Source organism: Falco biarmicus, chromosome 4, assembly GCF_023638135.1.
Source record: "Falco biarmicus isolate bFalBia1 chromosome 4, bFalBia1.pri, whole genome shotgun sequence".
NCBI classification, from domain to species: Eukaryota; Metazoa; Chordata; class Aves; order Falconiformes; family Falconidae; genus Falco; species Falco biarmicus.
The window spans coordinates 104,455,228-104,466,299 of NC_079291.1; the positions used below are offsets into that span (position 1 = coordinate 104,455,228).

Sequence of the window (11,072 nt, forward strand, 5' to 3'; positions counted from 1 at the left end):
TCATTGAATGAAAAATGATATATTTGTGTACAGAGGACTGATCTGTCATGTCACTGCAGAAGTAGTTAACTGCAAGAGTGAACATATTTTCCATGTGTCCTGGTTTCAGCTGGGATGGAGTTAATTTTGTTCTTAGCAGCTGGTACAGTGCTGGTTTGGATTTAGTATGAGAATTTGGTAATACACTGATGTTTTAGTTGTTGCTAAGTAGTGCTTACTCGATAAGTCAAGGATTTCTCAGTTTCCCGTGCTCTGCCAGCGAGCAAGTGTGCAAGAAGCCGGCAGGGAGCAGAGCCAGGACAGCTGACCTGAACAAGCCAAAGTGATATTCCATACCATAGAACATCATGCTGGGCATATAAACTGGGGGAGTTGGCTGGGGACCACTGATCACTGCTCAAGGAGTGGCTGGGCATTGGTCAGCGGGTGGTGAGCAATTGTATCGTGCATCACTTGTCTGCCTTGGGTTTTATTCCTCCCTCTCTCCCTTCCTCCCCTTTCCATTACAATTGTTATTATTACTGGTATTCTATTTTACTTAATTTCAATTATTAAACTGTTCTTATCTCAAACCACGAGTTACACCTTTTTCCAATTCTCCTCCCCTATGTTAGATTCATTAGGGCACATCTTCAGTTTAATTTCATCTGAGAGAGTCAAGGCTGCACTCCTCAACCACCCTGCAATATGAACCAAACCACAGTGAGGCCAGTGAGCAATTCCTTTCAAAGGTGCGGTACTGATTTAAACTAAAACATTAATGTAGCCACATCTGGAGTTTCCTAAACAAAATTGAGAGGGGTCCTACTACAATAATACCTAAAAAGTAGTCTCTTTCACATGATCTTACCTAAAAGGATGCTTGCAGCAAAATACAAAGAGCAAGAACTAAAGTTCAAAAAGGTGAGAACTCTTACCTCAGTCTGTGAGGATGCAAGGTACCGCAGCAATTAATACATAATATCACAAGTAGAGCAGCAAGAAGAAAACACAAATCTTCCAACTGAATTGATTGTGAGGATCTCTAAAAGAAAAAGAGCAATCACTTTACAACAAGTCTTGCACAACTGAAAAAGCTGTCTTCAGTTAATGAATTATTGAAATGAGCATTTCCAATGTCTGTATGTGGAAGAGAAATTGGGCTAAAACGTAATGCAAAATGGATAATAACCACATTGAGAACTACAGAGCTGTTGACTAATTTACTTGTCTTCCCTACTCTGAAAGAAACCAGATACATCAGTCTGAACCTGCTCCTTCCAAGTTCCTCCCATGTTTCTGGAATGCACCTCCTCCTGCAGCCTGACATCTCATCAGTTCTCTCTTCCCTTTTGTTTAGAGTTTTACCATGAGCAATAGTTACAAAATAACTCCTGAACTGCAGCATTACTGTATACTAAGCATAAAAAAATTCAACTTTTAAGAGGAGGAAGATGAAAGGGAAAATTTGCCAAGGCCAGTGTACATAAAGTCATTAAGACCAAAGTCATCTGCTTCTTAACAGCATTTTGACACTCAAATATCTGTATAACATTTATTTTCCAGGACTTCTGCAAACATACAGGGGAAAATTTGCTGAATATACATGATACATGTATATGGTAAGAGCATCTAGCCCATTAAAACTTCAACAGTAGTACTTTGTATTAATGACACATCTGCATGCTCAAATCTGCAAGGAATTTGTTTCATCCACTGAGGGTTCATGTCATACTGCACCAACCAGTACCTAGACTAAATTCATCATCTCAGAGAAGCCAAGAAAATTTTTCAATGCCATATTCACGGATTAAACTGTGGTATTATCTAAATTAACCGATACAGAATTCTCTAAATTCCCATTTTAAGGCTACAAGTGTGATATAGGGAAAGATTCAGAAGTAGGTCCTAGACCCTATTCAATATTCAGGCAAAGACTACATTGCAAAATGCTTTTCACAAATGAAAATGAAAGTCATTTTTTCCCCTTCAGTATGATGTCTGTATATGTAGATAGAACTTACCCATTTCAATACAGCTTTTGCTGTATTTCATTATCTTTACAGCCTGTGAATTTACATGGATATTTAACATTTTAGCAAATGTATGATCTGTGTGCATTTTCACTAAAGTAAATTAAAATAGGCATAAATTAATCCCCAAGTACAATATATTTTAGAAAGAACAATTCAAATTAGGCACTAGCTTGTTTAGCTCCTGCTCTATGAAGAGTGTTTTTGTCTTATTTTCTAACGCCATCCTTACTTTCACCACCACCTCCTCAAAACACAAAACACACTCCACTAGCTGCTTAAAATGTGTTCGTGATTAGTAGGCATTAAGTAAAAAAATCCTAGTCGTTTTTCACATGGCAACAAATGCTTCTTTACCAGTGATTACCTTACTGCAGATTAAAAGAAACAAAAAGTCCTGTTTATCAGGCTGCTCTGCTTATTATCTCAGCTTTGATGACTGTGTGTCTATAGGGTGCTAGACAGATTTGAAAAGATATTGAAAACCCCATTTCTGAAAATCTGTGCAATAACCTGGATTAAAAAAAAAAATAGTATCATTTAGCAGAGAGTGCTTGATAAATTACCTGGTGCAGTTAGCAAAAATAATTTTGATAGAAAATCCTCCTTTATATTTGTTGGGGGTAGATTTATAAGCATGAATGAGATATTTTCTTTCAGTTCTACAGGGAATCCAATATAATGGATCTGCCACTAAACTAAAAATGAAGAAAAGTTCAATTCAAGCTTTTAATACAAAGAGAGATATATATACAATCCTGATGGGACCAGATTTAACAGAGGAGAATTTATATAGATTAGTAACTGCTAACAGTTACTTTGAAAGTGCACTTAGAAAGGACAAAAATAGATTTTTAGGAAAAGAGAAATCCATACTCAGAGACAGGAACAAGATACCAAATGCCAGTTTCCTTATTATGTGTATGCACATCTATAGCTTGCAGCCTGTATGAAATAATTAACATTTTAGCCCACAGTGAAGGACGGTTGTCTGCCATCACACCATCCTCTGTCCCAGTTAATCCAGTAACAGATCATGTATTTCTGGCTTGTGTTACCCTGGCTCTAAGAACATTTGAGAACAGGAGAGATGAAGTTATGGAAAAGAAACAAGCTAATTCTCAGATAGATTTGTTCTCAGCCTCCCAAAACACAGGGCTCAAATCCCTCTTTCATTAAAGATCTGAAGGAAGTATAAAATTACTATTTTTTTCTTTCTTAGGTCCCTCTTTACTAACTTCAGCAGAGGGGAAATTTTTACTCCATACTTTTAAATGTCACTTCTGTATTCTCCACCTTTTTCTTCCCAAACTAAAAGAAGTGAAGAAAACAACTACTTAAAAATATTCTTACTCTTTGATTACTGAGTGCAGTTTGTCTTTGAAACTTTTCAGTGTATTTGATGCAATTATACAGAAAACATTCAACAATTCCTTTGCAGGTTACACAAATCTTTGTGGCTGTCAGGTCTTTGATGCTGGCTAGAAGGAAAGATGACATTTGCTGATCAATAGAAAATAAAAGTTGTTTCACCTCATAGAGTATTAAACACTGAAAGTTTCTGTGACAATTTCTCTGAATAAAATTTAGCTATTTTTAAATTTGCCATGTACTTGGTCCTTTGGCCTGTTTACAGAACACCAGGGACTGTAATACCTTTCTCAGTTTCTTTAATCCAGTTTGTGCCATGCTCGTCACTCTAAAGCAAAAAACTTCCATGTTATTAAAGCTCAAAACATCCAAGTAATACTCTCTGCTTTTCTGCCCTCCACTCAGAGGTACACTTTCATTGTGTCTTTGAACCCGTGTCTGTCCTTGCAGCTCTAAAAGTGATTTTTAATCTTTTCATTGCCGACCTTAAAAAAGCCCACCGAAGGCAGAAAATCCCGTATATCTCACATTCTAACAAGTGTGGTTCCAGATCTGGGAACCAGAATTCATAATTCTGCTGGGGAAGAGGGGACTCTAAAATTTTATAGAATATTATAATTTCTCGCTCCTTACATGTCCACAGGCTATAAAGCTACCTTTATGTCCCCTGCACTCCACAAGTAACACCTACCTTATCTTTTGTGAGTGTACCAGTAAGACACTCTCCTCCCTAGGCTCTAAACTTTACCCAACTTGTACTTAGCTTTGACATCCACTGCTTTTGTTTCTAACAAAGATTTGATGCCCAAAAGCTTGGCTATTTTTTCTCAACATAGTCTTTTTGCCTACAAGCCCTACTCCCAATGGCAGTATCTCGTGCATTTATGACTGCAACCACTTTCTCAACTCAGGAGCAGAACTGTGTGAAGAAATACAGCCTGGAATTAAAATAGGTTGATCATAGCTAACATCCCCATCTGTCCATCAGTCTCTGCATTGCATGTTTACCTGGTGCTGGGGCAGGATCACACTTTGAATTTTGAATTTCAATATTAATTTATGAACAAAGCCATTCTCCCCTGCACCCAGAAAAATCTCTCTGGAAATCACAGAATAAACTACCTGATGTTTATTCCATTTCTTGATTAGCTAGATTAAAATTGTTTCAAGTTGTAGTGACTGATAAAAATTGAAAGATATAAAACAGATAAATAATACTAGCATAAGTTTGTAGATCACATGTTTGCGTGACATTTTCCGTACCAGTATACACATACCTCTTTCATTATCATAAGCTGAACACTTTTCTTATCAAAGAAACTAAGCCATACTTTCAAAAAGTATGCAAAATGCATACTTTGCAAAATGGAATTTTGCAGTTCCTGGGACTCACAAACTAATCCTGGGTTTCTGGCAAGGCAATGAGCTGAAACTGTCAGAATTCCACCATTCCTTTGGATGGACCAGAAGATAGCAACAAACATGGAACTCTTCTCCTGCAGAACTGAGCAATGCCCTTTATCCTGGGATTTTGTCAGGAAGAAGTTGGGAGGCAACTAGAAATCCATCTGAGAAGGGAGGTAGGTTCCTGGGAGCACTGAGATACGAAAGACAAATTTAACTGGAATCCATTTTATCAGGGAAACAGCAAGAAAGAGAGAAAAAATTTAAAGGACAGTGCAACACAAGTTCTATGTATGTAAACAAAGTACACTACTTTTAGATTATTTTAGCAATCAGACTGGAAATTGGATTTTAAAAAAAAACTTTCTATTTGTACATACCTGTTTCTAAGCCACACACAGAAATAATGTTATTTTTTTAAATGCACAGGCTGAGCAGTCATACCTGCATAAAGACAGTATTCTCTGTGATTTTTAGTATATTCAAAATCCCAGCTTTAGAGAAATAACATTAATTTGAAGACAGAAATCACACTTTCCATTTCCTCTAGTTACAGGTATCCCCTTAAGCTATTAAAACATAAAAGGAGAATTTATTTTTTCATGTGTTTTGCACATCTGGTGGGATTTTTGTGTCTAATTAGATTTTCTATCTTCTTATATGGCCAATTTCTTCTTGCAGCAAACATACACATACCAACAAAAAAGAAAAATCCATATTGTTTGATGTTTGGGTTGTTTTGTTGTGGGGAGAGGGAGTTGTTTATGATGGGGGTTTTCTAGCTAAAGGCACAATAACTTAGTTTTCTCTCAGAAAGTGACATTAAGTTATTAAATTAATTTATAGCAAATTCCTGAGCCAGAATTATGTGAGTGTGCTCACAGGTAACAAATGGACAAAGGGAGAACAAAATAACAAGATCACGGTAAATAGCATGACAAGCCACAGTCACCGCTCAGCAGTTACACCATAGCTTCTGGATAGCTTGTTTTTTAGTTTGGGTTTTGTTTTTTTTTTTAATGGGGCTTAGGCTCCAGCACAGAACTTAAAAGAATAAAGGTAGATCTAGGTGCTTCTTCAAACCCTTGAGACTGCAAATAAGGTGCACATCTTTGAAAACAGACTATTATTTTATATTTGGGTAGTACTTATAAAAAAAAAAAATGTATCTGGACCACAAGGACAGATCATAAAAGAGAGGAAGACTGTATCAAAACTGGACATTTTATGTGCTAAGGGATCTTCTCCTGTAACATGTAGGAGTTATTGCTTTGGCTCTACACTATCATCCTATTCTTCAGAAAAAAAGCTGACACCCTTCATATAAAAAGATGGATTATCATGTTTAAAACATGGATTGCTACCAACATTTGAGACTTGTTTGTCTTGGAGTCAAACACCATTGAGCGAGAGGCTAACCTGATAATACCAAGTACTGACTTTGAACTCGGCAAGTTTCCTTCTTCACAATAAATCCTTTAGGACAAATGCACTCTTGCTAAGGTGAGTGGCTTCTCCTACAATTTTAAAGGAAAGAAATCTGATTAGTAAAGCTGAGCATAGCAGCTATGGATCCAAGCCCATTACAGGAATAGAAGTCACCCAACTGTAGCTAGAGCAGCACCCGTTTTTCTTCTAGTGCATGAAGAATCAGTTTCTTTGATGTCTTCAAGTCAGCATAAGAAACTGTTCATTTGCTTTTGATGAAGAACAGACAGGAAGAAGAGGAAGATGATTTCCCCTTCTTATAACTTGCCAGTTTAGCTTGTCACTCACCATGACAGCTGCTCAGTACCAAATCCAGCAGACTCATCTCTACTGACAGAAAGAATACAATCTCTACAGTCTAAGTAGAATTACTTTTACTTCCCAAACCCAACTCCACTACGAATCACTCCTAGCCTAAGCTGTTTGCCAAGACTTTTTGATTATCCTTTTTTTTCTTCCCAGGCAATTTATATCTCAGTGCTTCTCCCCATCAGCAAATTTTCAAAGCACCACAAGAAAAACCTAATGCATCTGGGCTGAAAGTAAATACGGAAGTAACTTCCAATGTGGAGCGAAACACACAGGTGACAGCAAAATACAGAACTCCCTGATATGCTTAATGCTGCTATAACTGCTTAAGCCTTGGTGAACAGGGGATTGGATAGAAAAAATGGAATAATTTAAAATTTTTACCATTTTGTCGCCTTCTCTGAAAGCTAATAGTGCTGATGCAGAAAGCAGTGGAGTACAGCGGGCAATTACAGGTATGCATTTTTAATCCCAACATTTTTTTTCAACATTAATCATGAAAATAATGGGCTGATAATCAACCTGCTTCCTGGAAAGTCTGATCTTTACATATATTTCCTTTCTTGAACGAATACAGATGTGGATTGTTCGTTTTTAACTCTGATCTCTACGTTAAAATATCGTGTCTGTATACCAGGCAAATGGTGCAATTACAGAACATTAACAGAAAAAAAACTTTACGTCAAGGGGTTGAGAGTCATCTTAGCCTAATGGTTAAAACCTCTGTATTTCCCACTCTCTTTAACAATGACAACAAATTAATGTTTTGGAGTTAATATTGCTACAGTTTAAGCCCTCTTTTTCACTATTTCTTTTTAAGCATGTAGATCTTGCATTTTGCCATTTAGAAGACTTGCAAAAGATATGACTTGATATTCCTTACATTTCTTACATAAAGGAATACAGAAGAAAAGAAAAGAAAATGAAACTGGAGAAAATTCCATCACCAACAAAACAAGCTTTCATGTTAAACTGAAACAATAGACAAGGTCAAGCTGATGAGCACCATTTCAGAAATTACTGCAAAAAAACTGTAAGTTTAGATATTTGCATAAGCTGTAGACCTATGGAACAGTATTTTAACTTACTGGTAGTTCCAAAAAAAGCAAAAATATTTTTTCATTTCAAACAAGAAATTTTATTCAATTAGAGAATTAATTTAAATGTTGTGCTTAGTTATTTATATTGGTATTATTATGGTAAGTAAAAAATTGTAAACCCATTTGATAAATGTAAACCAAATATTTTTTAAAAGTTTTACATTGCTTACAATTTAGTAAAGCTAACTTCAATTGTTAGATTTTTGAGGTTTGAATCTGCTCTTTTCATTGAAGGACAAACAAAAATTACTCAGCTCCATGGACTATAAAAGTTGAATACTGTATTTTATCTGCACATGAATCTCAGTTCTCCAGACACTGGCTGTCTGAACAGAACTAAAAAAACTGCTGCATGATTATAAGGCATTTGGACCAAGAACAAGTACCCACAAGTTACCGGAAAATAAAAAGCTTGAAGAAAACTGAAACCTTGTCCAGGGGACAACTGCTGTTCTGTGGCTTTTGGGGATTAGAAAAACTAGCCTGAGGCCACCTTTGTTAGGTCTTCAAGGACTTCCTTGCTGAATTATGTGAACATTAAAGGCTTGCAAAATAATTGCTCAACCTGACTGTGTATTCAAATTAAAATGAAAGAACTTTTGCTGTGAGCAAAATTATGTGCAAGTAAAACAGCAGTCCTTCCTAAATCTCAAGGAATATCCACTACTTCTATAAATCCACACAGGAGCCTTCTCTGCAGTGAGACTGCTTGATCTGATTTTATTACACACCAAAACCTACTGTTGAAGGAGACTTGGGAAAGAAAATGGCGAGATCTGTTTTTTTATGAGGTATTAAAACCCCTTACAGATTGTTCTCTCCCTGTTCATATTTTTATCAGATTAACAAGTCTAAACTCTTGCCCCGATCCTCAATGAATCCCTTAGTGAATTAGGAAGCTGTAAAGAAAGTATTTCCAGTCCTCAGCTGGAGGCTGGAATCTTTATCACTTCTTGAATCTTTATCACTTCCTAAATATTTATCACAGCTTTTACTTCAGCATTTTAGGTTTGCTCTCCAGGTTTTTGAGCAGAAGACAATATACAACACAACAAACGCTTCTTTCACCTCACCACTACTTATATGCTTGGCTTCTGCAACAGTGTTTATCAATGACCTTCTAAAGCAAAACCAGGCCATGCATCTTTTTGACTAAAACTGAACAGAAAGACCACCATATCAGATGCTTATTAGCATCTCTTATCGTACGTGGTTAGCTTTACTGAGTTTGCATGTGTTATTTTAAACATTTTTCTTTTAAGGATTGTTCACTTCACAGTAATCACCTATGTTCCTATTAATACAGTTACAGGAACTAAGCACATTTTAGATTGCTTTTTTTTATCTCTGTAAATAAAGCTTTCCATTAAGGCTTTCTATTATCTCCAGCAGTATTTTGATTCTCATGTTGATGAAATGAGGTATTGATTCCACTGAAGTAAACTAAATTAATCCAGTGTAAGAAAAGATGTAAGAGAAAAATCCACGCCCTGTTATCAGAACTGAGAAATAAGAATTCATATAGTTCACACGACAGCCAGTTTGTTGAATAAGGCAGAGAAAGACAACTTACAGTTTAATTTCCTTCGATACTGTTTTCAGTTTTACAGCCAAATATGTGCTATAAACCTCTACCTTCTGCTACAACAGTGTAATAAAGTATCCTTCAGAATTCTGTAATCCAACCATTAAAGCAGGAATATTAATGGCTTCCTAGATAACAAACAGTGCAGCTTTTTCAGGATATAAATGTAAGTTTATTAATACTGTCTAAACATAGCAGTCCGACTCTTTAAAAATAGTTAGGACTAATGTTAGAAAGGCAGCAGCTATTACTGCTTACAAAAATCACTTCCCTCTATTGTAATGCATATCTTGAATTGCACAGTGACTGCCAGTGACACTTGGTTTTACATAGCTATTCCTACAAATATTTAGCAAAAAGTGTTAAACATCAACTCCTGCTCTCAACTGAAATGCAAATTCAAGGATGCAGCTGTACTCCTAACAGTAGTTATACATAATGCATTTAATGAAATGAAATTTTAAGTGTCTCTTTAAAAGACTACATTACAAAAATCAATGTAAGAATACTATTGTATTTTATGTTTATATGTACTTTTCATTGTAAGGGATGTTAAAGTGCTTTATAGAAATATTTAGGTACTACAGTCACTTTTCGAGGTTTAACAGATGACAAAAACGCCACTATTAACTGTACTTTGTGAAAGCGATTATTACCTATTTTGTGAGAACAATGGAGAAAAACAGTATTAACTGCTATAGAAGGATCCTATTTATTTTTAAGTTTACATTATCGCTGCAACCGTATTTGAGCAGTTCACCAAGAACAGCTTAGGGAACATATTTGTTAATATTTAAGCCCCAAGTACAAATGAAGAATTGAGGGAGAGACATTGAGCAACTTTCTCAGAGACTTGCTCAAGTCAAACTGTTCAAATGCAAGTAGACACAAACCCTAAAGCTCAAGTCTTGCGCTGTGTCCCTACTTGTGCCATTGAGTAGTAGGATATACCTATGAGTGACCAGTAACATATAGGTCCATGCCATATGTGGTCAGCGTGCCAAGTGACATGATTCAAACAATTAGGCACAGAGCCTTAAATTTTGTACAATCGGGTCAAGACCACATCAACCACATATAGGCCTTGCATGCGGACACATGCATCTATTTGTAGCCTTCCTTATACTTACTCTGGTCATACAGGGGCATTTTTTTAGCATGTCTCATGGAAATTTCTTACCAAATAACCTGACTAAAAATGGATATATTTTTCTTCTACTGTAAATATGGCTGAAGGAGGATGGTATATATCTTCTGAGGTATGCTTACAATTTTGATTGACTCAACAAGACAGAAGCCCTGTCTCCATGCTAGTTTGGAAGATCCAAACAGGGCAGTTCTAGAAAAATGAAACTGAAAGGAATGATGAAGACCCTGTTAAAAAATAAATAATAAAAAAGAGTCAGCGTGCCACAGAGCACTGCATGACAGGAAATGGGTGATGACAGTACTGGAGAAAAGCAACAGAAGACAACTAAAAAGATTCAGATCATAATGATGGGACAAAGTGCTAGAAAAGTTCAGAAGTTAGTTCCCTGAGCCAAGGACAGCAGGGGCAATCCTCTGAGTAGCTAAGGACAAGGTAGCATCACATATTTGTAGAAATTGACAACAAACCCATGAAATACTGGACACCTGCAGGAGAAGCCCTTGCAAGGAAGTGGGAAACTCCTCCCTTTTTTCATGTTCAAAACAGAGAACATAGGCAGAATTTTGTGCTACAGGTCTGCCCCTGCTTAAGTGTGGAAATTACTCTGCTGCTTTGTAAAACTTTTTTTTTTTTTTTTTTTAAGCTAACATCAT

The 11,072-nt window shown here is 36.3% G+C and overlaps 1 long non-coding RNA gene across 4 annotated transcripts in view; it reads right to left on the reverse strand.

The window, feature by feature from the left end:
• Positions 1-11,072, reverse strand: part of LOC130149141 (uncharacterized) — a 34,899-nt gene that overhangs the window by 21,876 nt on the left and 1,951 nt on the right. For 3 of the 4 annotated variants that reach the window (XR_008821807.1, XR_008821806.1, XR_008821808.1), the window contains exon 2: positions 918-1,024. This is a non-coding gene — a long non-coding RNA (uncharacterized LOC130149141). Of the gene's footprint in view, positions 1-917; positions 1,025-5,167; positions 6,859-11,072 lie in introns of those variants that run through there. The other variant, XR_008821809.1, reaches the window with a different exon arrangement.